At 46.5% G+C, this 26,027-nt stretch overlaps 1 long non-coding RNA gene across 1 annotated transcript; it reads left to right on the top strand.

The window, feature by feature from the left end:
• Nucleotides 1-3,748: 3,748 nt before the first annotated feature.
• On the top strand, nt 3,749-13,340 carry LOC146194699 (uncharacterized). Its single transcript, XR_014705467.1, has 4 exons — nt 3,749-3,881; nt 5,241-5,366; nt 5,850-6,016; nt 13,042-13,340. It is a non-coding gene; the product is annotated as an uncharacterized LOC146194699 (long non-coding RNA).
• The last annotated feature ends 12,687 nt before the right edge of the window (nt 13,341-26,027 follow it).

Below are 26,027 nucleotides of genomic sequence, written 5' to 3'. Positions count from 1 at the left end.
TGACGCCTAGAATTCCGAAACCACATTTGGACGCCTTCTGTGGGGTTTAGGCAGTGACGTCATTGAACCACGAAGCATTCTGTGCAGCAAACAGCCTGCGTAAGTTATTTTTTTAGAAAAGCCAATGCGATGCATGGTACAGCAAAATATGGTAAACGACTCTTTATCGAAGGTTAACTTGCACTTGCACAAATGACTTGTCAAACTTGCACAATGGACGTTCTACCCTCGTATTAATTTACTGAGGATAATTTGCAATCGCAAATCGATTAGCCAGTGTTTAATGATCCAAAGTTGAATATTATGCGTTCGTGGTCAGCTTAAGAAAAGCAGACAGCATACACGAGTATAAAAATATGGTTTAGTTTTACAGCTGCATTTCGCAAGTACAACAAGCAATACTTTAGGGACAAGTAAGCGATAGAGATGAGGGGAATGAAAGTTAAGAAAACCCGAGAAAGATATATCTTGCAAATATGACATAGTGACAGATATGACCCGTTTGATTGCTTGGACATCGGCGATAATGGACTTATCATAGAACTTAAAACCTCTAAAGAAGTGCGCCTATCATGAGAGATATCGAAGCATTTTTCATTTCTAGTTCTGTGCAAGAATAGAAAGCCGATATCAGAGGAACGTTATCCGCTGAATTCTAAATCGCTCTTTGCCCGGGAATTCGCAAGTGCGCTATTTGTTGTGCACGAAAACTAGTTCAATTTCGATTACAACCGCCAGCACCATTATTATAGAATTAGGATCTCCCTTTGCGTCAAGAATGCCGCAATTTGCTGGCAGTTTGCTTCTAACAGCTTCTCCAGGTGGCGCAGCGGCTTGTCAGTAGGGAGGACGTAGGGGAGATGGAGGCGTCGCGAAGGCAGGCGTGTCGGCAGGAGTAGGTCACTGGAAACCTGGTGGCTTCCCTGAGAACATTTTTGGTTCTCGGTACACAACCACAGAGTCCTCTTGCTTGAGAGTAAGTGACACTGAATTCTGGCGACGTACACGCCGCAATCGGCGTCACTTAAACTGGCGACGTACACGCCGCACTCGGCGTCACCCCTAAACACTTCCGAGGTCAAGGCCTCCTGCCGCAAGTCGTGTATGTCTAAATATGCAGAATGTTTGATTTATATCAGACCGCATTTTTGGCGCTTTACACAGTGCGTCGGCGGTGCCTGTCACCAGTGTGCTATTTCGGAAGAGAACCACGAGGTGGCGCGAGCTTTTCTGTTAGGTGCGCGTGATAAAGGACAAACGAGGCAGGGACCTCACTGAAGCCTTAGAGATAAAGAAGAGGTGGCATGAATACACAGAAGAACTATACAAGAAGGACCCGGATGTGCAAACCCAACATAAGATGGTTGTGATTACCGATCTCGAGCCGGGCATCCTGAATAGTGAAGATGAATGGGCCTTAGCCAGCCTTGCTAAGAACAGCAATTGATGGCATTCCAGCTAAGTTGCTTCAAAACCTCAACCATGACGATGCTGTTAATGTTATGTATTGATTATGTCAGCAAGTTTTGACAACCTTGCAGTGGCCACAGGATTGGAGGAGGTCAGTTTACATCCCTATCCCCCCCCCCCCAAAAAAAAAAGGCAGTGCCAAAGATTGTTCCAACTACCGCATGATCGCGCTTATTTCGCATGCTAGCAAGGTGATGTTGAAAATTCTCCAAGGTAGGCTTCAGCAGTAAGTGGATCGCGAGCTTACGGACGTGCAAGCTGGGTGTCGCAAGGGCAGAGGAACTAGAGACCAGATTGCCAACCTTCGCTGAATAATAGAAAAAGCAAGAGATGTCCAGAAACCCATCTACTTCTGCTTTATTGATTATGCGAAAGCGTTTGACTGCGTAGGTCACGGCAGATTGAGGCAAGCTCTCCAAGAGATGGGAGTTCCAATTCACCTCATCTGTCTCCTCAGGAACCTGTATGAAGGGAAAGAGGCCACAGTCAGAACTGGGCATGGTCTTACTGATTGGTTTCCGATTAAGAAAGGAGTGAGACCAGGCTGCATACTGTCGCCCTGCCTATTTAACCTATATGCTGAGTGCATCATGAGGAAGGCCGGTCTGTACGAGTCTTCAGCTGGAGTGAAGATTGCTGGAAGACGTATCAACAACCTCAGATATGCGGACGATACCACTTCAATTGCAGAAAGTGAAGTGGAACTCAAGAGATTTCTGATGCGCGTACAAGAAGAGAGTGAGAAGTTTGGGCTTACACCGAACATTAAAAAGACAAAGATCATGGCGTCTTGCCCTATCAACTCCTGGAGCATAAAGGGACAAGAAGTGGAAGCTGTGACAGATTTTCTCTTCTTGGGCTCCAAGATTACCCCGGAAGGAGACTGCAGCCATGAAATTAGGAGACGCCTGCTTCTGGGAAAGAAAGCCATGGCTAGCCTTGACCGCCTAGTAAAGAGCAGAGACATTACACTGCCAACCAAGATCCGTATAACTCGTGCTATGGTGTTTCCAATTGTGATGTATGGATGCAAGAGTGAAGAAAGCTGACCGCCGAAGAATTGACGCGTTTGAATTGTGGTGCTGGCGGAGACTTTTGAGAGTTCCTTGGACGGCCAGAATATCAAACCAGTCGATTTTGTCGACCACAAACCCTGACTGCTCATTGGAGGGTCAAATTCTAAAGTTAAAGCTCAGCTACTTTGGTCATCTGATGAGAAGAGGGGAGTCGCTGGAGATAGATTTGACGTTGGGAAAAGTTGAGGGTCTCCGGAAAAGGGGTAGGCAGCGAACGCGATGGTTAGATGGCATCCTCGAGGCGCTGCAGATGAAGTTATGTGATGTTAGGAAGATAGTGAGAGACCGGAAAGCATGGCGTGATGTGGTCCATAGGGTCACGAAGAGTCGGACACGACTGAACTGAACTGCGAATAAGATCTGGTAGACGTTTTTACGCACGCGGTGATACATAATACTATAAACGTTGCTGCTGCATTATTAATAAAATTATAAAAACTTGTTTTCATTTCTTTCGGCTTCGATGCCGTGCGCACCGGCTGCGTTTCCATAGAATGAAACGCAAGGTACTACGGTGTACTGCCAGTGCACGGTAAGAATCCCAATGAACGGAATATCAGGCGCCCTCCACTACGCCGTACCTCAAATGATGAGTCGCTGGTAGGCATTAAACACCATAAACCATGCAGCCTTAATATCACAATAAGCCAGCTTACCTCTAGCACTCGTCCCTCCAATACGGACCATGACCCAGACGGCCACTGACGTCCGACGGACAACCGAACTCGGCCGCAACTCGGCGGCCGATTTCGGACGTCCGCCGGAATTCCGGCGTACGTACGAAAGCGGATGGTCGAATCCGTTCGCCCAGCGGACAGCCGCCGTACGTCCGCCACTGGATTTGCTTTTACACAGCTATGAAATAGTTTGTAGTCGCCGTGCTCGTCTGAACTGCGTATAAATCAGTAATACCGTCAAGTCTGCATTATATGATGCCAGAGCGAATCGATGCGATAGAAAGCGTTTCCATTAAACAGTTTTTTTTATTTTCTGCATGTTTCATCGTTGAATTCTTCCATCAAAAATTTTTGTTTAAAAGTTAAATGACCATTAAACATTTTTCTATCATGATGCTTCGGTGAAATTTTAATCAGTAGCTGAATAGACGCAGCAAGCAGCAAGCTCAAAAAGAACGAAACCGAACCTATCCTTACAAAAATGAGCCAATCCAATCCACCTGACAAGTTGAATTTTAGTCATGGAAGATGGCTTCACGTTTCCGTGTTCTGCATTTTCTGCGCAGTTACAAATACCTACGGCTGTAATGCACTGCTAGCATTGTTTTTGCTGTGGCTTGGTGCGGCTGGCACACTTTGTTCACCCGCCGATTCCAAAGTAAGTATTTCACCGAACTTTGGTTTCTTTAGTGGAACTTTTCGATGCACCGATAGTGGTGAGCTTTTGGGTAAGGAAACAGCTCTGTACAGCAGCCGAACGGTCGAGTGTTTTAGGCGAGACTGACAGGATGGCTCCGCGCCGACTAACTAAAGTGCAGCCTCAAGTCTGAGGGCCATCTTTCTCGGCATTACTGGACGCTGCGCCAGTAGGCCGCGCAACTTCTCTGTCTCTGATAAAGGAGTGCCTGCCCGAGCTTTAAAGGAGTTAATTTGTTAACCATGCGCAACGTACTGAGTTGTAAAAACTATACGAGAAAACTTTTGCACTCTCGAGCCTATCGTGCGACATGCCTACACTTGTGAAAACGTCGCGACTTTTTTTTTTTTTAATGGACAGCCGCTGATCTTTCTCTCTCGAGCTTTACGGCAACTACAGTTTCTAGAAGGAACGGCTGTAGCTACTAAATAACTAAAGGTTTAGTACTCTCCTTCAGCTTTGACAAACCAGGACAGCACCTTGAGCATGTTGGTTATGCATGTGGGACCGAACCGCGCAGAACAACCGGACAAGGAGGAGAAAAAAAAAAGTCAGCACTTGTCTTTTTCTTGACCCGTTGTTCTGCGCTGTTCTGGCACGAATTTGACATACCGCCGCCGCGATACAGTTGGGCTGTGAGCTCTAGTGCCTGCAACGCCTTCTTTTATGCAAAACAGGCATACTGGGAGGCCATGCAAGCCGCGGGCTCAAAAAAAAAAAAAAAAAGAGCACGAGTTGAGCAAAAGTGAGATGAAAACAAAATTGTTGTTGCTTTGTCCTTACAGATATTCAAAGGCTCCTCAGAACTTCACTGCATTATTGACAGCGAGATAATGCTAAAGCTACACTAGAGCCATGCAGCACCTTATAGTGCATGATACTGAGCTTATGTCTCGCACTGAAAGCTCTTACCATGTTCTTAGATTATCATATTAAAGTAGCTTTAAACCCATGCTTGTTAATACAGTGATAGCCATAAATTGAATCTAGGGCATCATGCTCACATACAAGGCTTCTGATAACCGCTGGTCACATGATGTGGGCTATAGCAGAAACCTGTACCTGGTCATCTTACAAGCATTTGTGCAATTGATGCTTTTAATGTGTTATAAAAGTTTTTGTGTTCTGTTTCTGTATGGGAATGCTTTCCTTATTGAAGGCTAACAATTTGCTTGCTACAGCAAAACCTCTACCTAGTCATCCTAAAAACAGCACCGCAGTTAGTGCTTTTAGTGTGTTGTAAAAGTATTTGTGTTCCGATTCTGTATGGCAATGCTTTTCTCGTTCAAGACTAGCATGAGGCTTCCAAAAATTTTTCAGATGCCATTTGCTGTAGCCGATTTCGTAGGCCAACAGGAAGCAGCACTTTGAACATGGAAAACTGTCATCCACGGGGGAAAAACTGCAACATCCCTTTGCATTCTCATTTCTTTGGTATGGCTAAAAGTGAGTATTGTATCATTATCTATATTATTAATATTGAATCATGATTGTCAGTGTTGAAGTTGTTTGAGCGTGATGATTTTAAACACACAGGACATCCCTTCGACATTAAGGTTTTAGCTTGTTTACATGTAGGATGTAGAGCTGGTTTCAACAAACTTTATGCAGCAAATTCTCTTTACATTGTCCACCATGTTACTTTTTGTCATTGTCCATTGATGTAAATAACCAGTATTTTACGTTTACACAGTCGTCCACTCTTAGCTTGAATGGGAATGTGTGGCATGCAGTTTGCAAAATAGTAATGCATCCGTCACAGCCATGCATCAAGGCTAAGTGGCTTGTGCGTAGAGGGACCAGCCGCTCCAGCTTCACGTCATCTGCCTCTTTGCTCCGGTGTGCAGACGTGCATTGAGGCAAAGTGGTTTATGTGTAGAGAAACCAGGAGCTTCTTTGTCACATCGGGCTGTTTGTTACGGTGTGCAGATGCTCATCGAGGCAAAATGGCTGATGTGTAGAGGGACCAGGAGCTGCTGCTTAACGTCCTTCTACTCTTTACTACAGTGCACAGCCGTGCATTGATGCTAAGTGGCTTGTGCATGGAGGGCCCAGGAGCTGCAGCTTCACGTCTGCCTCTTCGCTCAGGTACGCAGGTGCGTATTAAAGCAAAATGACTTATGCATAGAGGGACCAGGAGCTGCTGTGTGGCATAGTCTGTATATTTGCTATGGTGCATATCGAAGTACAATGGGGGGGGGCTCATGTGTAAAGGTACCATGAGCTGCTGCGTCATGTCGTCTGCCTCTTTACTATGGTGCGCAGGCATGCATCAAGGCAAAGTGGCTTATGCATAGAAAGACCAGGAGCTGTTGCTGCACATCTGCTATGATGCGCAGCTGCGTATTGTGGGTGGTGGTGGAAAACATTGCCATCAGATACAAATACAGGAGGTTACTCACTAGCTGACCCTGAGGGGGCCTGTCCTGACAAAAATAAGGGGGCCCTAGTTTGGGACCCCAGTGGTGGTAGAGGGACTAGAGGCTGGTACTTCACGCTGTCTGCCTCTTCGCTATGGGGCAGCTGCAATGGATGCAGTGGCATCTCAAAAAGTGCATGCCACGCACTCGCATGTTCAGCCTGAGTGGACGACTGTGTACCTGCTATAGCTTTGTTATTCATAGAATAAACCTAGGCCAAGTTGGATAAATTATAGCTCACCTCATGTGGTCAGCAAAGAAAAGCCACTCCAGAAAATCTGATGCATTTACTGTCATAGGATTCTTATTCATATGCATGCTACTGACAAGTCAGATTCTTCACCCTCAGAAATGCCAGAAAAATAACCAAGGGTGCGTCTGCAATAGTCTAGCTCGCTCTTTCTCTGCAGACTTGAGTCAGATGTGTGTTCCATTTTTGTGGGTAGGACAGGTGTGAATCTTTGATTTTAAGCTTGCAACAAGTATGTTATTGTAGTTTAAAGGCAAAATGGTACTAATAATCGCAGCCCCCCGTGGCCTTTATCCCCTTTTAATAGTGTTGCTAGACACTGAATTATTAGTTTACTCTGCACTGTTTCTGTCTAGTTAATGTGCGGAGATGTACATATATTTATATGACTTGGAGTTGTCGACTTTGCACTTAGAAACATTGTAGCGTTATCTGATGTGTTGCTTTCATTTCTTTAATGATTTCTGTAAGGGATCGGTGGGTATGCTAGGCACCATTATTAGTCTGCTCTTTTTGGGTCACCTGTTCAATGCCCAGCTGCGGCCGTCTCCCACTTGCCCTCGGACAGGAGGCGGAGAGACGCGCACAGAGAGGCAGCTACAGTGCTTAACGGAAACGTAGGCAGAGAGGGAAAGAAGTCCCCTCTTCCGAGGACTTTGCTGTCGCACTCGAAGACGCGGGGACAGGCAGTTTGTTCTCGTTGCTGTGTCATGTAGGGGGCTCATTTTTATTTAAGGAGCTTTACGAACAGTATACAACTAAGGGGTCCTTAGTACGCTGACTGGACCCATCACCCGGAGGCAGCACAGCTTTGAAACGAGCACCTCTTTTGGAAGAACTGCTTATCGTTCAAAGAAAAAACACTGTCAGCTTGAAGTGTGTAAGGCCCTCTTCCTTGTTGGGGAGCCCATAGAAGTGACAATTATTCAGTGCAGGCGCGCTGAGTGGGGTCTCGTTGAGGATTCCAACCCTGGATGTCAACAATGGTGGGAGATGGCGGCGTTGGAAAAGGGCAAGTGTGTAACAGGGACGGTATGATGCGGAGCGGGAGGATGTGGGTTGGCTCTTCTGATGTGGTCCGCAATGGTGCTGACTCGGACGGCAATAATTGCAATAATTGCCCTCGAAAAGGAGCCGCCAAGGATGCAAGCTTTGGGCAACAATGGTTGCGCACGTGGGACACCGTTTTGATGGGTTCTAATTTTTTTCTTCTTTTTTTTTCCTAGGGGAGAGAGTTTGGCATGTGACCTAGTGAGCCAATCATTTCGAGGTCCATTCTCTAAATTCCGTTTGTTGTGAAACGAATTTGTTGTCCCTTTTGCATTGCTTCTATTAGGGAGAGGGTGAAGAACTTACGAAAGTGGAAAGATATGCCAAAATGTTTGTTAGCCAGTCATGTGTGAGTTCGTTGTCATTGGGGATGAGAAATGTGGGCGGAGTCCCGAAGTTAATGAAACGGCCCTGAAACTCGTTCTGAGCTAGATTTTGATCTCTTTCCTCTTCGGCATAGATCATGGTCATTGTTTCACCTGTTGTAAATACGTACATTCATGTATAAAATTTTCAGTTCATCTTCCTCTCCGTGTGCAAGTTGTTGTGGCCAGATGCAGTAAATTCACTATTTTCATTTCTATATAACGTGCCTTTCTGAAGATGGTGAGCTCTTTTGTCCAATCCTGTAAAAAAGCAGCAAAGCGCTCCCAAATCTTCCACAAAACTGTGTGATATCTTTAATACTAACTGCGGCTTGGTGTCACTCAAAACATGTAGTTGAGGTAGATTTCTTCCCCTCCCCCTCTTTTTGTTCGTTCAAATGAGGACCAGCGGACACTAACTCTTGCTTTTGTAATGCCCTAGGCCCCGCCTAAAGGCAGTACTCCAATGTCAATACCATTTTTATAGCTATGGCTGTCCAACAGCACTAATGTCTTTTATACACTTCTTTTACTAATCTCTTACCCAAGTGGTGGCTTATACTGTGGGGGCGAAAGTCTCTGGACAGTATGTCTAGATTTTGGACTAGAATCTCGATGTAAACGAATTGTGACCTTATTTCTCTTGCACACTTGAAAGAACTAATGTTCAACTTTCACATCGACAAGTATGGTCCGAGTTTCCTGGTCGATGTGAAACTTATGTGCTTTGATTGCAGTTTATGTAGTCCACACACTTGTCCCCGATATTACATAGGGGCAGATTAGGCGCCTTTACAGGGGCAGTTTCTTTGGTGCCCACTACCTTCCCCATAAAAAAGCTACAATGTTTCTTGTGAACAGCTGGCTGCATTTATAAATACCATTATTTTTTTTGTAATTTGTTGTGCGTAGTTGAGAAATCCATGACATACATGCACAGCTGGTTGCCAGAATTATGCAACCGTATTTCAGTAACTAACATCCATGCTGCATGCTGCCGGTAATACATCAAGAGCTTGTGGTTGTCAGCTTTTTGTGTTTTGTGTAACTATAAGCCTTGCTATTGTAATTTCACATATAGCGCTGTAGGTATAGTGCTCTAGAATATTGGGCAGTGTGACGACCGGCGCCGGAGAGCGGGCCGCTTTTGCGATGACAGGAACCGACTCCCGCGAGAGGGCGCGACGTGCAACAGGGGTGCCACGTTCGCCGCTCGGCGCTTAGCGGCCGCGGGATAGCGGGGGTACAGAGGAGGGGTGCGGTTCTCTTTGGAGCGATTTTCAGACGCTACGCAATTAGTGTGATAATTTATAAATAGGCTACTTATTTCAGGTGCTTAAATTGATCCCTGCCATTCTTTTACATCTATCTGGAGACAGCATGCACGCTTGGGCAGTCCTTCGGAGCAGCGCGCGATGTTTGAATCGCTATCTGAAACACTCAACATTTCTTCCTGCGGACAGTTACAAATCGTCCAGATGAGCAATTTGTACTTAATGTTTGCAACGAAGCGTGGTGTTTTGCATTCGTTTTTCACGTAAGGGAATAAAGGCTACTGCCGAGGAGCGCTATTAACACGCGGAGAAAAACAGTGCAAAACTTGTGCTTCGTAAGGCCTCTTTAGGAACACTTATTTTTTACAAACCTTATTTACGAACGCCTGCTTACATTTTGCAGCTTTCGCTTATTAATACATAACAACGTTTATCTTAAATCGTCAATAATCTGTTATATATCTCTTTAATCGGTGTTCTTTATGTGCCCTATAATCACCGCTTATATAAATGACAAATACAGTGTGCGAGCAAAACACATTTATTCACTACCGTACTAATTTAAAGCACTGTGATATTTACCGGCAAAAAAAAAAATAAACAAGGTATACGCGACTCAAGCATTTATTCTTTGTTCGTTATTAACATATACGTATACCACGGACATTTGTTTGCGTGCCACTAACCAAAGGGTGAACCAGCTGTTTAGGTGAAAAAAAAATCAAGTACGGCTACGGCATTACTTTAAATAAAATGTGAAAAATTAAACCTGTCGCATACGTAATAAGTTCATAGTGGGCTCTTGAGTGCGGACGCTTTACTGGCATCAAATGGTACAGAGCAAACAAACAAAAATAAAAGCACTGATAATTGCGCGTCGAATTGGCAGGTATAATGCAGTTCTTGGCGCGCACCGAGAGAAATCGGAAAAATGCGAAAACGATGACGAGCATCTAATACGCAAGCAATTAATATAATGCCGAAATCAAATGCGGACATAATGCGTGTTTATTCTTTGAGTGTGTGGTATGAAATATGAGTAATCTACTGAATATACTTGCAACTACTGCTTACCAGACTATATATATAATCGGGTTACTTGCCGCGGGTGCTCTTTGCAGTATTAACCAAACTATAATTGTTAACAAGATTGATATTACACGTGAAATACTTCCAAGGGAATTTAATTATTTTCCCTTTGGGAACTCTTGTCGTGATTCGCTTACTTCGCAAAGAGCGAAGCCGCAAAAACACATTAAATTTCATTGCTTCAAGTGGGAGCTTTTCTGGTGCTCCAAGTAGATAAACTTTTTGAACCTTCACATTTTACAGAAAGTTTGCAAAATCTGAAGTGCGGAGCGGTCGAAAAGGACCGTGCATCCGAGCCAAATTTTTGAGTAAATTGCGACCTAGCTTCGAACCTATAGCGCTATTTTTGTTCGTGGTGAGAAACCGTGCCGGCCTCACAACCTCTCTTTCGCAGAAAGATGATCTAGCGGAAGCGAATAAAGCGTACCCTATAGCCTCTGTGTCCTCTATTTTCCGTCGTTATTTCTTTTTCAAAGCTATTCATTTTTCTTTTATTTTGTATGTACATAAAACAGGACTAGAGCGGTCTTCTGGAGGCAATGACTTGCATATTACCGGTGACTTGCGCACCCTAGAATGGAAACATTTTCTTGAACAATTAGGTGATTGTTAAACTATAACGCATTGAGATTAAATGTCATATGTATAGCGCACATCTCTGGTTATTTATAAAGCTACCCGTTACAACAATGTTTCAGCTTATGGAGAGAAAAGAAAATGGTGTGTTCATAGATTAGTGTACAGTTTCACAAGTTGTTGTCTCTTAAGTTTCGATGCTTATATCTTTATACGCGTTCGATTGCAGCCTGTTTGTGCACTGCTTTCTTCTTCCCGGGGCTTCATTTGGTTCTTATGCTCGATTGTTTCCTCTTTTTTTTATTGTTTTTAATATATCTCCATTTTTCTTCGTCTTTAGCTACCTGCTTTCTTCGTCGTGCGTTTGCCGTGCCGCACGAAAATTCTGAACCTTTGTTCAAATTCGCGGTCGCTCTTTTCACATCGCTGCGTGCCTTCCACCAACCCCTTTCTCCCTCCCTGGCAGACGACACGTTTCTTTTTATTTTTCTGTGCAACCTTTACCTCCCACTTCTTCCACCTTTCCTGACCCACTGTGTTCCGTTATTCAGTAGCCAGTCGGCGTGGTGTCGTTCGTTTTATACCTCCATGCGGGGTAGTCCACATTTAATTCATTCCAACTGAATGCCGACTTCTTTCGTGGCTTCAGTGACGTACTGTAGTCGGCATAGTTGGCGTGGAAAACAACAGAATATACCATTTTGGACTGTTTTGATAATGGGGTTACTGTGATCAGTTTTAGTCAGCGCTCGAACGCACATGCTGTATGTTTCACTTCTTCATACATCCTGCTTCCACCCTGCCTTCTTTTCAAAACGACTACATTTCTGCAACGTGAATTAGGAGCTTTAGGAATGCTAAAGTAAGCTGTACGGCGAGTGAAGCGTGCTGTGCGAGTCGTACGCCGGCCCTCCCCAAGCTGTTTTCTTCGGAGCCAATTCCTGTCATGTTACTTCCCCGAGGAGTTGCCGACGGCCAAAATGGAAAATAAATTAGGTGATTGCTAACAGTACTGAGCACCGTTAACCGGCCTATTTGTAAAATCTTGTCGCGAACAGCTCGAGACGACGCACAAGCAAACAAGAACGTACAGTCCGCGCGGTATCCGCCCCGCCACACAGCGCGCATACGCGGGCGCCCGGACGACTGGCACACCAGTTGCTGGTGGCGCCCTCTGCGCTGCGGCGCCTCCGTCATCGCAAAAGCGGCCCCTCGCTCCCATGCATTTCGCGGCGCGGTCGACACACTGCCCAATCTTCTAGAGCACTATACTGTAGGTAAACAAATAACTTTACTTTTAACTCTTGTAGAAGCATGAACACTGCGCAATCACTGCGGCGGGCTATGCTTCCACATTGGGCTTTAGCCACATGTCAAATGTCTATCTTTATTCTGCTGCAGCAGCTTGCATGTTATCAGATAAGTTACTTCGTCGCAGCTGCTCTAAGGAGACGCTTTCTAGACGCTTGTAGCCTAGATGTTGATGTCGATATACCCCCGACACGCCCAAGGAATGTCTTCGGTAGAGGGTACATGGAAACCAGCGAAATGAGCAGTTTACAGAATAAAAAGGTAACAATTTTAAATGATGTTATTGTTGATCACTTCTTTTCAGAGCAGGAACAATGACTTTAGAAATCTACCTGTTAAACCGCTCAAAATGCAGGTTTCTGCCGCCAATGCGTACCTGTGTAATACTGCAATGCTCTGGCTGTGCTTTATGTTCATATACAGCATCCTTTATGCTTAGTTTCTCTGCATGTGCACTCCATGTCTTGGGCATTGCTGAGGGCGCATAGCAGCAAGCATAACATGCCATGTTTGGTCAGAGTGGCATGTTCAAAAAGACGACATAAAAACATTAAAATACTGAATGCCAGGTTCTGGTCAAACTATGTTTGTATCTTTTGTTGTTCTGCATGGGTTTTGCTGCAGTTATATGACCTTTCTATATAGTATGTGACAGTTCTGAATGGAGATGCATGCGTACAGTGCCATCTGGAAAAAGCAATTGAGAGAAACTGGCAGTTGCCCTTGGAGATGTGTAATCAAAGTTCAGCACAGATAACTTGAATTTCATTTTCCCTTCTATTGCAGGAGGAGCCCAGCCTGCTCTTTCCATCTTAGGCCTGAAAGACCAGCAACAGCTAATCGAGCAAATGCACAGGATAGTAACTGCTCCTGGAATCCCGGCCTGCGGAGGCCGCCCACAGAGAACTCGCTCATCTCCTCGCTAATTCCGAAATATTAGGTTTCACTAAATACCTTCTCCTCCACCACCTCCCCAAGGGAAGAGCTGTCACGGCCAAGGATAATTAAAATTATTCAAGTAGATTCTTAATACTCCAGTTGGCCTGCATTTTACCATGCCATTCCTTAACATCGATATTTTTTTAGTGTAGATTCTTTATGCATGCAGTTTTTGCAATAAAGCAAAAAAAAAATGCTTTTTTTACAACCTCGCATGCTGGTATGCCTATGCACTTAGCATGTTTTCAGGAATGGTGCATTTGTGTAAAGCTCAGCTAGCATATGTGCCTCTTTGATGGAAGTTTTAATTGCACACTACTGTTCAGTGCTTTGTGTGTGAAAGTAAAGCAGACAACAGAAAACTTGAACCTGTTGCATATTCTATTGTCTGCTTTACTCTCACGACAAAGGCATTGAGCACTAGTATGTGACTGAAATTTCCGTGGCACCTGCTTGCTGAGCTTTACACGAATGTTATTGGCAAGTTTTTACACCAATAGCGGGCCCTGCAAGCATGTTCCGGGAAACGTCCGAATGTCCGCCTCCGGCTGCCCGTCGGACGTCCGTGGGACGCGATCCGGATCCACGAACGATAGTCCGACGGACGTCCGCTGTACGTATACCGAACATAACCGGACTTCCGTCGGATGTCCGAAGGTCCGAAAACGGACGTCCGTCGGTCGACCGTCGGACGTCTATGGCCGTCTGGGGAGGCATTTGCTGGAATAGATCAGTACACCACCTTTTACATTTAGACCACAACAGCTAGCTGTCATATACTTATCGTACTTTTGACGAGCGACAATGATTGGTCTTTTTCATGGTTCTAATGTCCAACTCATATTATGAAGAATACTTTCACTTGCGGACTACACTGCCGACATGGAGGTAAAATACCAATCGTTTCAGGAAGCAGGCGTGGAGCGAGTCGTGGGGTCGTCTCGCCCGTAGCGGAGGCGGACACCTTAAAGGGGCTCTAAAGAGCTAGCCAATACAGCTTCGGCATGCGCATTATGTGGAAAAATGCTACTTTACGATTATCTTCAAGCAATTGTGTTTTAAAGCGAAATTTAGAAGCGGAGTTATTTGAATTGAAATCAAACTGAAATCGCAGCCAAGAACACAGCACAAAAACATAGTATGTCCAGGCACAAACGAGCGAGCTCGAGCAGCACAGCGGCACTTCGTCGTTCTCTTCCTGGTCTTCGTGATATCCGCTCTTCATTCACTACAATATGACCTATGCAAAGAAAGGCCTCTCACTGATTTCAGCCACATATGGATTTTTTTCATTTTTTCAGCATGTTAAAAAACCTGAGTCACAAACTTTCTTGCATTCTGCCTCTTTACTCCATCAAAATGCAGCCGCTGAAACAGAAACCAAATGTGAGAGCTCATGCTAAGCGTTTTTCCGTATATATATATATATATATATATATATATATATATATATATATATATATATATATATATATATCAACTACGTCAACACCCGGTGGCATAATTGAAAGGGGCAGGGAGACAGACAAAATTGCATAAACTTGTATGAGTTTGGTACAGTCAGAAATTACCGCAATAGAGTCTGAAACACGGTTCTAAATTTCCGTAGCTCTAGACAGGCAACGAAAAAAATCCTGTAACTACAGGGGCGAAAATATGACACCCCAATTTTCAAACATTGACTACAGCAGAATGACAGCACTCTGGCTAAAATACGACAATAAAAAATACAACTGGTCCTTCCGGAGTGAGTTAGAGTGATAGATTATGTTACATATTGTCAAGTGGAAGCATAATGCAAGGCAAAGCAAGATGTGGCAGCTCGAGATGATTTCTTGTAGATACGCTAGCACTGTATGTGTAATTCAACAGTCCAAAATGAGTGGCCAGATTGCATACTGTTTCGAGATTGCTGGAAAGTTGTCTAAGCAGTGTCCGAAAATTAAGAGGGTGTTTAAGACTTATCAATGATTTGTAGAGTCAGTTTCATAGGAACTGTTGCACAAAAAAGAAATATAGACAGTCTAGCATGCAATGGGTTTTTTACCAATGTATTTATGTACACGCATATGAAAATACATATGTATGATAGGGTACAAAATACAATAGCTAGCAAGCACTTATTAGGAAGATTGTTTATGTAGGAGGTCACAGTTAAAACTGCTAGGAACCAAAGCAAAATGCGAAGTATGAGTGAAATTCCGGGTAACGTTTCAGGATTGCATGTTTTTTTTTTTTTATTGTTGAAAAGTGTAACTCGCCTACTTAATACTCGATGTAATATTTCTACAGACATAAGTAGCCACTTGCCTATAGAACTTATTCACGTGACGTCATTTCTGCTTTACTGGCAACCATGGCACGTACAACGTAACATGAGAGAGGGAGAAAGAAAGAGAGAGACTGACTGAGTGATTCTTAAATTCAGGCGTGGACGCATTCTAGGGGGGGGGGAGTGAAGAGGGGGGTGCTTTGCCCCCCTATTGCCTCCTCATGAGAGGGACACTGATGGGGGCTATGCCTGGGGTAGGGGAATAATAATAAAAAAATAATAATAGGATAGAGGGAGGGAGGCGGGTCTGTTTGTGGCAGGAAGCACCTGAGCAAGGAGATGGAGGGGGGCGAGGTCGATCTGGGGAAGCGGTGCAGTGCCCACAATGCGGAATAGCAATCGGCGGCGGCACCCGATGCGGTAGTCCGCATGCCCGCTCCCAGGGCGAGGCGGTGGCCGCGAACTCCAGCAGTATCCGGGGTTTTTTAAGGACGGGTGGTTCAACGGGGTACCTCGCCGCTCACTTAGCGCCCCGGCAATCATTTCCCCTCCCCTGTGCCGAAATCCTGCAGCCAGCCCCGAGCATAGACGCCACACCACCACAGTTGCAGCGTCCGCCGGCCGATGACACCGCACCGCGCGCACAGAGTATCCGATCCCGGCGGTTCGGTTCTCACTCGACCCAGCCTCACCACAGAGTGTAAGCGCGTGCAAGGCGCACTCTTGCCGCCCCCGCGCGCCGCGCGGGGGTCAATGATAGTTGCTGCTGCAGTGCGCGGACGGCACAGAGCAAGGCTCATGTGAGCCAATCCCCTTTAAAGGGCCACTGTCCAAGGAAGGCCCTTTTAAGAAAAGGAGCCCAGTGTTTCGATCAGGTACCGGAGATAGTCTGTGCAAAATTCTACAGCGACACGCGCGCCGCAAAGCATCGAAAATACAATTCAAAGCTCCCTCATGCTCTCCTTTGAGAAGCCAGCTTCACCGCTCCCTGCGCTGGCCCGACGGGCCCCGATAATTACGTACGTATCGGGAACGACGTCCATTGGTCCGTCTAGCTGACTGACGGGAGAAGGATGGGTGTCTACCGCTCGCAGCGCGCTTTTCCCTCGCCACGGCCAGACTGAATTCGGCGGCGCGCGCTCCCTCGACCGTTTTTTTTTTTCGCGCTCGCGGAGAGCCACGCCCCACCTCCCGCCAAACGCGGAGGAGGAAGGGGAATTTGTATTGCGGAGGCTAGACGACCTCGGGCAGGAGAGTGAAAAACCTTTGCGAGGGAATGGAAGGAGAGAGGCAGGATAGAATCGGGTGATTGCGGTGGCTGTAACTGCGTTATTAGTTACTCTTTTCAAAAACATTTTGCGGCCTTGCGTTAGAGGGGCGAAGTCTCACAGTCACCGGGGAAGAAAATATTTTCGACCGGAGGGTGGACAGTGGGCCTTTAAGGAGTGCCTCAGTCTATGCTTGGTCTCCGTCGCGCGCGGCCGCCGCCCAGGGCCGATGAGGAGCTTCGCGGGTCTTGGGCGCTGGCGAAGCAGGGGCGACATATTCCAGAGTTGTTGTGAGGGGGGTACAGCTGGCCACTCTGGCGCCCACTATGTGACCAGGCGTCCCTACCCTTCCCTGGGTCACGCCCGCTCGGCCAAGTCCCGCACACACACACACCGGCACAGGTCCACGCGGCCGCGCGCACAGTGGCCCCATAGGCGCTCACATCAGGGATGCCCGCGCTCTGTCCACGGACCGCTGTTAGCGGCTGGTCGCGCCCGCGTTAAAGGCAGGGGCGGAGGTTACTGGCTCCCACATAAGTCAGCAGGTTTTTGAGAGCTGAAGTTGTGGAGCGGGCTGGTCCGGCCGGGAAAAGGATGTCATCCAGCGTGGCGCTGGGCAGGCCCAGGTCGCGGTAGCTCCGCTGCATATGTACACGTCGCTGCGCGGTTACTGGGCACGTACACAGGATGTGTTCAAGTGTGTCCTCGTCACCGCACGACGCACACAACGCAGGAGCACCAGCTGGGAGCCGCTTTCGCCGGTCAGATGACCAGCCGCATCCAATTCGGAGACGCAGGAGAAGGATGTACTCTCCCCGCGCGAAGTTCCGAGTGTTTATGACTGCGATAATATTGAATTCGCAATCCGGGAGTCCGGGTGGAGGGCGCGGGTGCGTCTCCTTATGATGAGGCGGGCGCTGTCATGCGGCGTCACCAGCTGAGCGTCGGCCGCCTCGTTGCCGTCGACACCGGCATGTGATGGGACCCATTGAAGGGCCAAGTCGCAGCCGTTTTCGGAGAGCTGATAGAGCTTGGCGGCCACAACCCTTAGCAACCGTGCACCCCCCTCGGGGTTGCGCAAAGCCTCAAGGGAGGCCCTGGAGTCGGTGCATATGACAGCCTTTGATATGATGTGCTGGCGGATGAGGTCCGCCGCGAGGGAGATGGCCATGAGCTCAGAAGTCATAGACGAGGCTGGCATCTGCAGCCTGCACTGCCTCGATGTCCTCAGCTCTGGTGCCGTGCAGGCAGCAGTTGCACTGTTCTCATCCTGGCGGACGGAGCCATCTGTAAACACCAGTGTACGCCCTGCTGAGCGGGCGAGGGGAATGCGGCAGTGGGGGGAGTGGCCCTGGTGGTGGTGGCGGGTCGAGCAGCTGGTCGTAGAGTTGCATCATTTTCCCGATGTGGGAGAAGGGCTGCGCTCGGAATGTCCGATGAGTTCTGTGCAGCTGCGAGATCGCTGCATCCGCTCAACATGGTTGAGGGCGTTGAACTGCGCGCGGAGCGAGACAGGCCATGAGCGGGTCTCAGCATATGTTCGTGCACTGTTCGAGCTCCGCGGCAGCCCATACAGCTAGCAGGACTCAATCAGCAGGATTGGGCAGATAAGCGGCGAGCACAGCGACAGCGAACACCGTCAGGTCTAACACGCGCAGCGATCCCGATGTCACTACCTAGAATGTTCCTCGTGCACTTCTTCCTCTTCACAATTACCCGCGGGACGAAGAGGAGACATCCTGGCGACTTACGGCGTGAGCAAGACGGCAGGGTCGTAATAGTGTTTGAGGCGCTGGACGTGAACAATCTCGTGTCCGCGCCGGCGTAGATCATGAGACGGCGTAAGAGGTTCCACCACATAATTAACCGGAAAGGTGCGCTCCAGAACTCGGTATGGGCCATGGTATTTAGCAAGAAATTTTGAAGACAGTCCAGGAGCATTGGAAGGTATCCACAGCCACACAAGAGCGCCAGACGAGAAGTCCGGTGTCGAGTCTTGGTTGTCATGGTTGGATTTATAGCGGTACTGGGTGTTAGCCGTGAATGCGCGGGCAATTTGTCGACAGTCTTCCGCATGCTGGGCTGCTTGAGACGCAGGAGAACACTCTGATATGTCTGGCTGATACGGGATTATGGTGTCGATGTTAGTAGAGTTGGACGTCTCAAACAATGGCTAAAAAAGAGAACACGACAAAGCGAAACTTCAACCACTCAGGTGCGATGTTCAGGCCTGTCGTAAATAGTTGAGTTGATCTCAATCATGGTTTGGGTTGATGAAAGATACGGCCAATGTGCAGGGATTGTTCACATGATCACACACGCTTCTTTTTGATCATGACTACTAGGCGTAGGACGGGAAGCTTCGGTTTGTCAAGTATAATATTACATTATCGAGAGGCGTTTATCTTGCCTAGAGATATAGAAATCATTCTCTCATAGGCATAGTGAGTATATTCGTAAGCTTCCTTGGCACCAGTCCCTAATAATATTCGGCGAATTGCGGTCAATGAATGGTTGTCCGCGCTCCTTGATCGCATTGAAAGTGCGCAAGTATTTTATTCAGTGAACAAACTAGAGTGCAAAAGCCACTTTCACACTGATGAGACAAACCTATGGACGGAAGATGCACTCATGACTAATTTATTGCCAGCGGGTGCGTTCTAAATAAGACCTACTGCACGCAAATATGCGCAGAAGAAAAACATTTCGAAGCAGTTCGTGGTAAGCCTGGTTAGTGTGTTAGCTCGTTGTCGTGATGTTTATCAAAGTTTGGCTAGCTAGCATAATGCGTTTACATTTGCACTTAGTTTGCCGTCTATGATGCAAAGTTTGACTTTAAGTGCAGTTAAATAAGTAGCACTAATTAATTCGGTTCGCTAACTAGCACAACTCGTTTGCACTCAACCTAAGCTTTCTAAAGGTATATGACTCGATGCTATAGTGCAAAGGGTGATTTTGATTGCTTATAACTCACTAACGCTAACTAATATGGATCGCTAACTAATTCAGAGCATTTGGATTCATCCCAAGCTTTTCAACGGTATATGACTTGATCATCTAGCTCAAAGTTTGGTTTTATATAAAATTAACTAATTAACGCAGACTAATTAGGATCGCTAACTACCACAGTGCCATTACAGTTAGCCTAAGCTTTCCAACGGTATACGATTCGATGCTGCTGCGCAAATTTGGGTTTCAAGTGCGATTTACTAAATATCATTATTTTGGCCCGTAGTTGGTCAAAATAAGTGTATAATTAACCAATAATCCAAACTCAAGATTGATCACGTGACATATGCTATGCTTAGCCGAGTAGCGAATAGACTAGTAAAGTAGCGAAATAGACTAAGCGGCCGCTTTGACTTTCTCTGATCCTGAAGGTCAAAGCACCAGCCTGGGTCGTTTTCTCGTTTTCCGAAGTTTTACCGTGGTGACGGAGTTCATGCTCAAAAAAAAAGGAAACACAGACAAAGTCAGAGGCAGTACTAGATCCTGGAGCGCAGACCTGGCCCAAAAGCGCGCGCTTCACTGACTGCTGCGGCCGGCCGGCGGGCGCCAGGGAGAAAAAGCGTCTCGTGCGCAGAGCTCGCAGCCGCCGCAAGGTCAATGTACAACTGGTCGCGCAACTTGGAAGAAAACGCGTGCAGCTGCCTACTGCCAGCGGCATCAACTCGATGATGAGGGCTCCTGCGAACTGTGAGGCAAATTACTAGCGCACAGAAAATAAGATCTGCCAGAACTCCAAAGAACTAGAAAGTAAACATAATATTCGCGCTCAGGAATGAATGCAGTTTTTGTTTCTTGCGTAAGAAAAAACGTGTCACATTTTTAATAATATTTTAACTTGTCTCTAACGGCCTCTCTCGGCCACTTATTATCCGCTGCGTAGTTGCCCAAAGCACCGTGGTCACGGTGCAAGATATTCTTACACCGTGACCGTGGTTCAGACCATGGTTCAGACCAAAGCTTTTTTCATCCGCGGAATGGGTGCGTCGTCGGCTCCGGTTCAACGTTCATCGTTGCGTGCTGCGTACAGAGTGGGTTATCTGTAACAAACAGTCAGTATTTCATTCTGCTGGTTTTGGTAGAGCTTTACACGAAGACTGTGCTCGATGAGAAACTGATTGCCGCTGCATGTGCGCATTTCCGGACGATGGGACAATGCTGCGTCACAGCTCGGAGGCTCGGCTCGGCCTCCCAGGCACGTCGCAAAAGTGGTGGCTTGTTTTACAGATACACGTCTGCATGAGCGGCGTATCGCTGCATGTTTTAATTGAGCGGTGAAGGTGAGATTTTATTGCCCCCAAGACACGTGTCGCATTGTTCCGCTCCCCTTGCTGCGTGTTTTGCTTACTGCGTCGTATTCCCGCACCAACGTTCGCTGAACGTGCTTTAGCTGTTATTACAGTGATGTTCCTATTGTCAATGGGATCTTTGTCATGAACATGTTAAATGCTTAAGTTGTAAATTCGTAACCTCACATTGACTCCTTTCAGTGGCAAATGAAGCGCGAGTAAAATATGAGAATCATGAACAGGGCGAGATTTATTGGAGCGAAGCTATATCGTAGATATTTTCACTTCTCAGACGCATTAACTTCTAAATAATAGCAATCCCAATTTGAATTGCTTACCTAAGCTCTTACAGGTTGGCGTTCTAGCACTAGCGTTAGTTATTCCGTTCGTTTGTTTTTGTTGTTCTTTGACGCTGGTATGTATACTTTGTTTGTCAGCAAGATCTTTTACCCTTTTATAATCTCACCGCGTCTCGTTTGGAGACCTACGCTCAGGTCATTTTGTTATCACGAGGATTTCATGAAGACCGTGACGAATGAGCGGTGGTCGCACTCTTACACTTAAAGATTTCATTGTCGTGAAGCGTCAGTGTAAGCGTGTACTAATAAAGCCTGGCATTCTGTGCAGCACAGCTTCAATCATTTATGCCCTTAGTGAAATGCCTCAAGCCATGTGGTTCTATCCATGTGCTTGCCGAATTCACTTGAAGGCCCTTGTTCACAAGCGTGCCCGAAGAAATAAGCCCCAGAATGCGTTTACATGACGCGCGACGAAAGACTAGGCTAACGACGACGGAGGCAGAACGATGCTATGATAACGTGGTTAAAGATGCCGTAACATTTCAGTTAACGTAAAGCTTGACAGTAGAAATCCATGTCAAGTAAAGTTGGCTGAACAGTTACGGTGTCCATTTTTCTGCCTTATCCGAGCATCGTTCTGCCTCCGTCGTTGTTGGCCTTGTTTTTCGTTCATAAGTAAAAAGGCAATCAAATTCCCCGCCAAAAGTAAGTCACTGTGACGTCACAAGCAACGTCACGTGTTTGTTGTGCCTCACAGTTCGCAGGGGGCGCTGAGAAACTAAAGCCTCGCTCAGAGTCGACACGCAGGCTTCTATGGGAGTTACGCCAAGGTCAATGTACAACTGGTCGCGCAACTCGGAAGAAAACGCGTGCAGCTGCCTACTGCCAGCGGCATCAACTCGATGATGAGGGCTCCTGCGAACTGTGAGGCAAATTACGCACAGAAAATAAGATCTGCCAGAACTCCAAAGAACTAGAAAGTAAACATAATATTCGCGCTCAGGAATGAATGCAGTTTTTGTGTCTTGCGTAAGAAAAAACGTGTCACGTTTTTAATAATATTTTAACTTGTTTCTAACGGCCTCTCTCGGCCACTTATTATCCGCTGCGTAGTTGCCCAAAGCTCAGATAAGCTTTTTTTGATCCGCGTAATGGGCATGGTAGAAGAACAAATGGTAGCGTAACCAAGGTCAATGTACAACTGGTCGCGCAACTTGGAAGAAAACGCGTGCAGCTGCCTACTGCCAGCGGCATCAACTCGATGATGAGGGCTCCTGCGAACTGTGAGGCAAATTACTAGTGCACAGAAAATAAGATCTGCCAGAACTCCAAAGAACTAGAAAGTAAACATAATATTCTCGCTCAGGAATGAATGCAGTTTTTGTTTCTTGCGTAAGAAAAAACGGGTCACATTTTTAATAATATTTTAACTTGTTTCTAACGGCCTCTCTCGGCCACTTATTATCCGCTGCGTAGTTGCCCAAAGCTCAGATATGGCTCAGACCAAAGCTTTTTTCATGCGCGGGATGGGTGCGTCATCGGCCCCGGTTCAACGTTCATCGTTGCGCGCTGCGTACAGAGTGGGTTATCTGTAACAAACAGTCAGTTTTTTATTATGCTGGTTGTGGTAGAGCTTTACAGCAAGGCGAAGACTGTCTGTGCTCGATGAGAAACTGATTGCCGCTGCATGTGCGCATTTCCGGACGATGGGACAATGCTGCGTCACAGCTCGGCGGCTCGGCTCGGCCTCCCAGGCACGTCGCAAAAGTGGTGGCTTGTTTTACGGATACACGTCTGCATGAGCGGCGTATCGCTGCATGTTTTAATTGAACGGTGAAGGTGAGATTTTATTGCCCCCAAGATGCGTGTCGCATTGCTCAAAATCCTTCCGTTCCGCTCCCTTTGCTGCGTGTTTTGCTTGTTGCGTCCTATTACCGCACCAACGTTCGCTGAACGTGCTTTAGCTGTTATTACAGTGATGTTCCTATTGTCAATGGGATCTTTCTCATGAACATGTTAAATGCTTAAGTTGTAAATTTGTAACCTCACATTGACTCCTCTCAGTGGCAAATGAAGCGCGAGTAAAATAATGGATTCATGAACAGGGCGAGATTTGTTGGAGCAAAGCTATATCGTAGATATTTTGACTTCTCAGACGCATTAACTTCTAAATACTAGCAATCCCAATTTGAATTGCTTACCTAAGCTCTTACAGGTTGGCGTTCTAGCGCTAGCGTTAGTTATTTCGTTCGTTTGTTTTTGTTGTTCTTTGACGCTGATATGTACTTTGTTTGTTAGCAAGATCTTTCACCCTTTTATAATCTCACCGCGTTTCGTTCGGAGACCTACGCTCAGGAAATTTTGTTATCACGAGGGTTTCATGAAGACCGTGACAAATGAGCGGTGGTCGCTCTCCTACACTTAAAGATTTCATTGTCGTGAAGCGTCTATGTAAGTAATCGTGAATTAATAAAGCCTGGCTTTCTATGCAGCACAGCTTCACTCATTTATGCCCTTAGTGAAATGCCTCAAGCCATGTGATTCTATCCATGTGCTTGCCGAATTCACTTGAAGGCCCTTGTTCACAAATGTGCCCGAAGAAATAAGCCCCAGAATGCGTTTACATGACGCGCGACGAAAGACTAGGCTAACGACGACGGAGGCAGAACGATGCTATGATAAGGTGGTTAAAGATGCCGTAACATTTCAGTTAACGTAAAACTTGACTGTAGAAATCCATGTCAAGTTGGCTGAACAGTTACGGTGTCCATTTTTCTGCCTTATCCGAGCATCGTTCTGCCTCCGTCGTTGTTGGCCTTGTTTTTCGTTCATAAGTAAAAAGACGATCAAATTCCCCGCCAAAAGCACGTCCCTAAGACGTCACAAGCAACGTCACGTGATTGTTGTGCCTCACAGTTCGCAGGGGGCGCTGGGAAACTAAAGCCTCGCTCAGAGTCGACACGCAGGCTTCTATGGGAGTTACGCTACCATTTGTTCTTCTACCATGGCGTAACTCCCATAGACGCCTGCGTGTCGACTCTGAGCGAGGCTTTAGTTTCCCAGCGCCCCCTGCGAACTGTGAGGCACAACAAACACGTGACGTTGCTTGTGACGTCACAGGGACGTACTTTTGGCGGGGAATTTGATCGCCTTTCTGCTTATGAACGGAAAACAAGGCCAACAACGACGGAGGCAGAACGATGCTCGGATAAGGCAGAAAAATGGACACCGTAACTGTTCAGCCAACTTTACTTGACATCGATTTCTACAGTCAAGTTTTACGTTAACTGAAATGTTACGGCATCTTTAACCACCTTATCATAACATCGTTCTGCCTCCGTCGTCGTTAGCCTAGTCTTTCGTCGCGCGTCATGTAAACGCATTCTGGGGCTTATTTCTTCGGGCACGTTTATGAACAAGGGCCTTCAAGTGAATTCGGCAAGCACATGGATAGAATCACATGGCTTGAGGCATTTCACTAAGGGCATAAATGAGTGAAGCTGTGCTGCATAGAAAGCCAGGCTTTATTAATTCACGATTACTTACATAGACGCTTCACGACAATGAAATCTTTAAGTGTAGGAAAGCGACCACCGCTCATTCGTCACGGTCTTCATGAAATCCTCGTGATAACAAAATGACCTCAGCGTAGGTCTCCTAACGAGACGCGGTGAGATTATAAAAGGGTAAAAAATCTTGCTAACAAACAAAGTACATATCAGTGTCAAAGAACAACAAAAGAAGCGAACGGAATAACTAACGCTAACGCTAGAACGCCAACCTGTAAGAGCTTAGGTAAGCAATTCAAATTGGGATTGCTAGTATTTAGAAGTTAATGCGTCTGAGAAGTGAAAATGTCTACGATATATAGCTTCGCTCCAATAAATCTCGCCCTGTTCACGATTCCATTATTTTACTCGCGCTTCATTTGCCACTGAGAGGAGTCAATGTGAGGTTACAAATTTACAACTTAAGCATTTAACATGTTCATGAGAAAGATCCCATTGACAATAGGAACATCACTGTGATAACAGCTAAAGCACGTTCGGCGAACGTTGGTGCGGTAATACGACGCAGTAAGCAAAACACGCAGCAAAGGGTGCGGAACGGAAGGCTTTGAGCAATGCGACACGCGTCTTGGGGGCAATAAAATCTCACCTTCACCGCTCAATTAAAACATGCAGCGATACGCCGCTCATGCAGACGTATATCCGTAAAACAAGCCACCACTTTTGCGACGTGCCTGGGAGGCCGAGCCGAGCCGCCGAGCTGTGACGCAGCATTGTCCCATCGTCTGGAAATGCGCACATGCAGCGGCAATCAGTTTCTCATCGAGCACAGACAGTCTTCGCCTTGCTGTAAAGCTCTACCACAACCAGCATAATAAAATACTGTCTGTTTGTTACAGATAACCCACTCTGTACGCAGCACGCAACGATGAACGTTGAACCGGAGCCGATGACGCACCCACACCGCGGATGAAAAAAGCTTTGGTCTGAGCCATATCTGAGCCATCTGAGCTTCGGGCAACTACGCAGCGGATAATAAGTGGCCGAGAGAGGCCGTTAGAAACAAGTTAAAATATTATTAAAAATGTAACACGTTTTTTCTTAAGCAAGAAACAAAAACTGCATTCATTCCTGAGCGAGAATATTATGTTTACTTTCTAATTCTTTGGAGTTCTGGCAGATCTTATTTT

This window comes from Amblyomma maculatum, chromosome 3 (assembly GCF_055883805.1).
Source record: "Amblyomma maculatum isolate TAMU_Amacu chromosome 3, ASM5588380v1, whole genome shotgun sequence".
NCBI lineage: Eukaryota > Metazoa > Arthropoda > Arachnida > Ixodida > Ixodidae > Amblyomma > Amblyomma maculatum.
The sequence above is the reverse complement of the archived record's forward strand: the minus strand, read 5'-3'. Positions and strand labels throughout refer to the sequence as shown.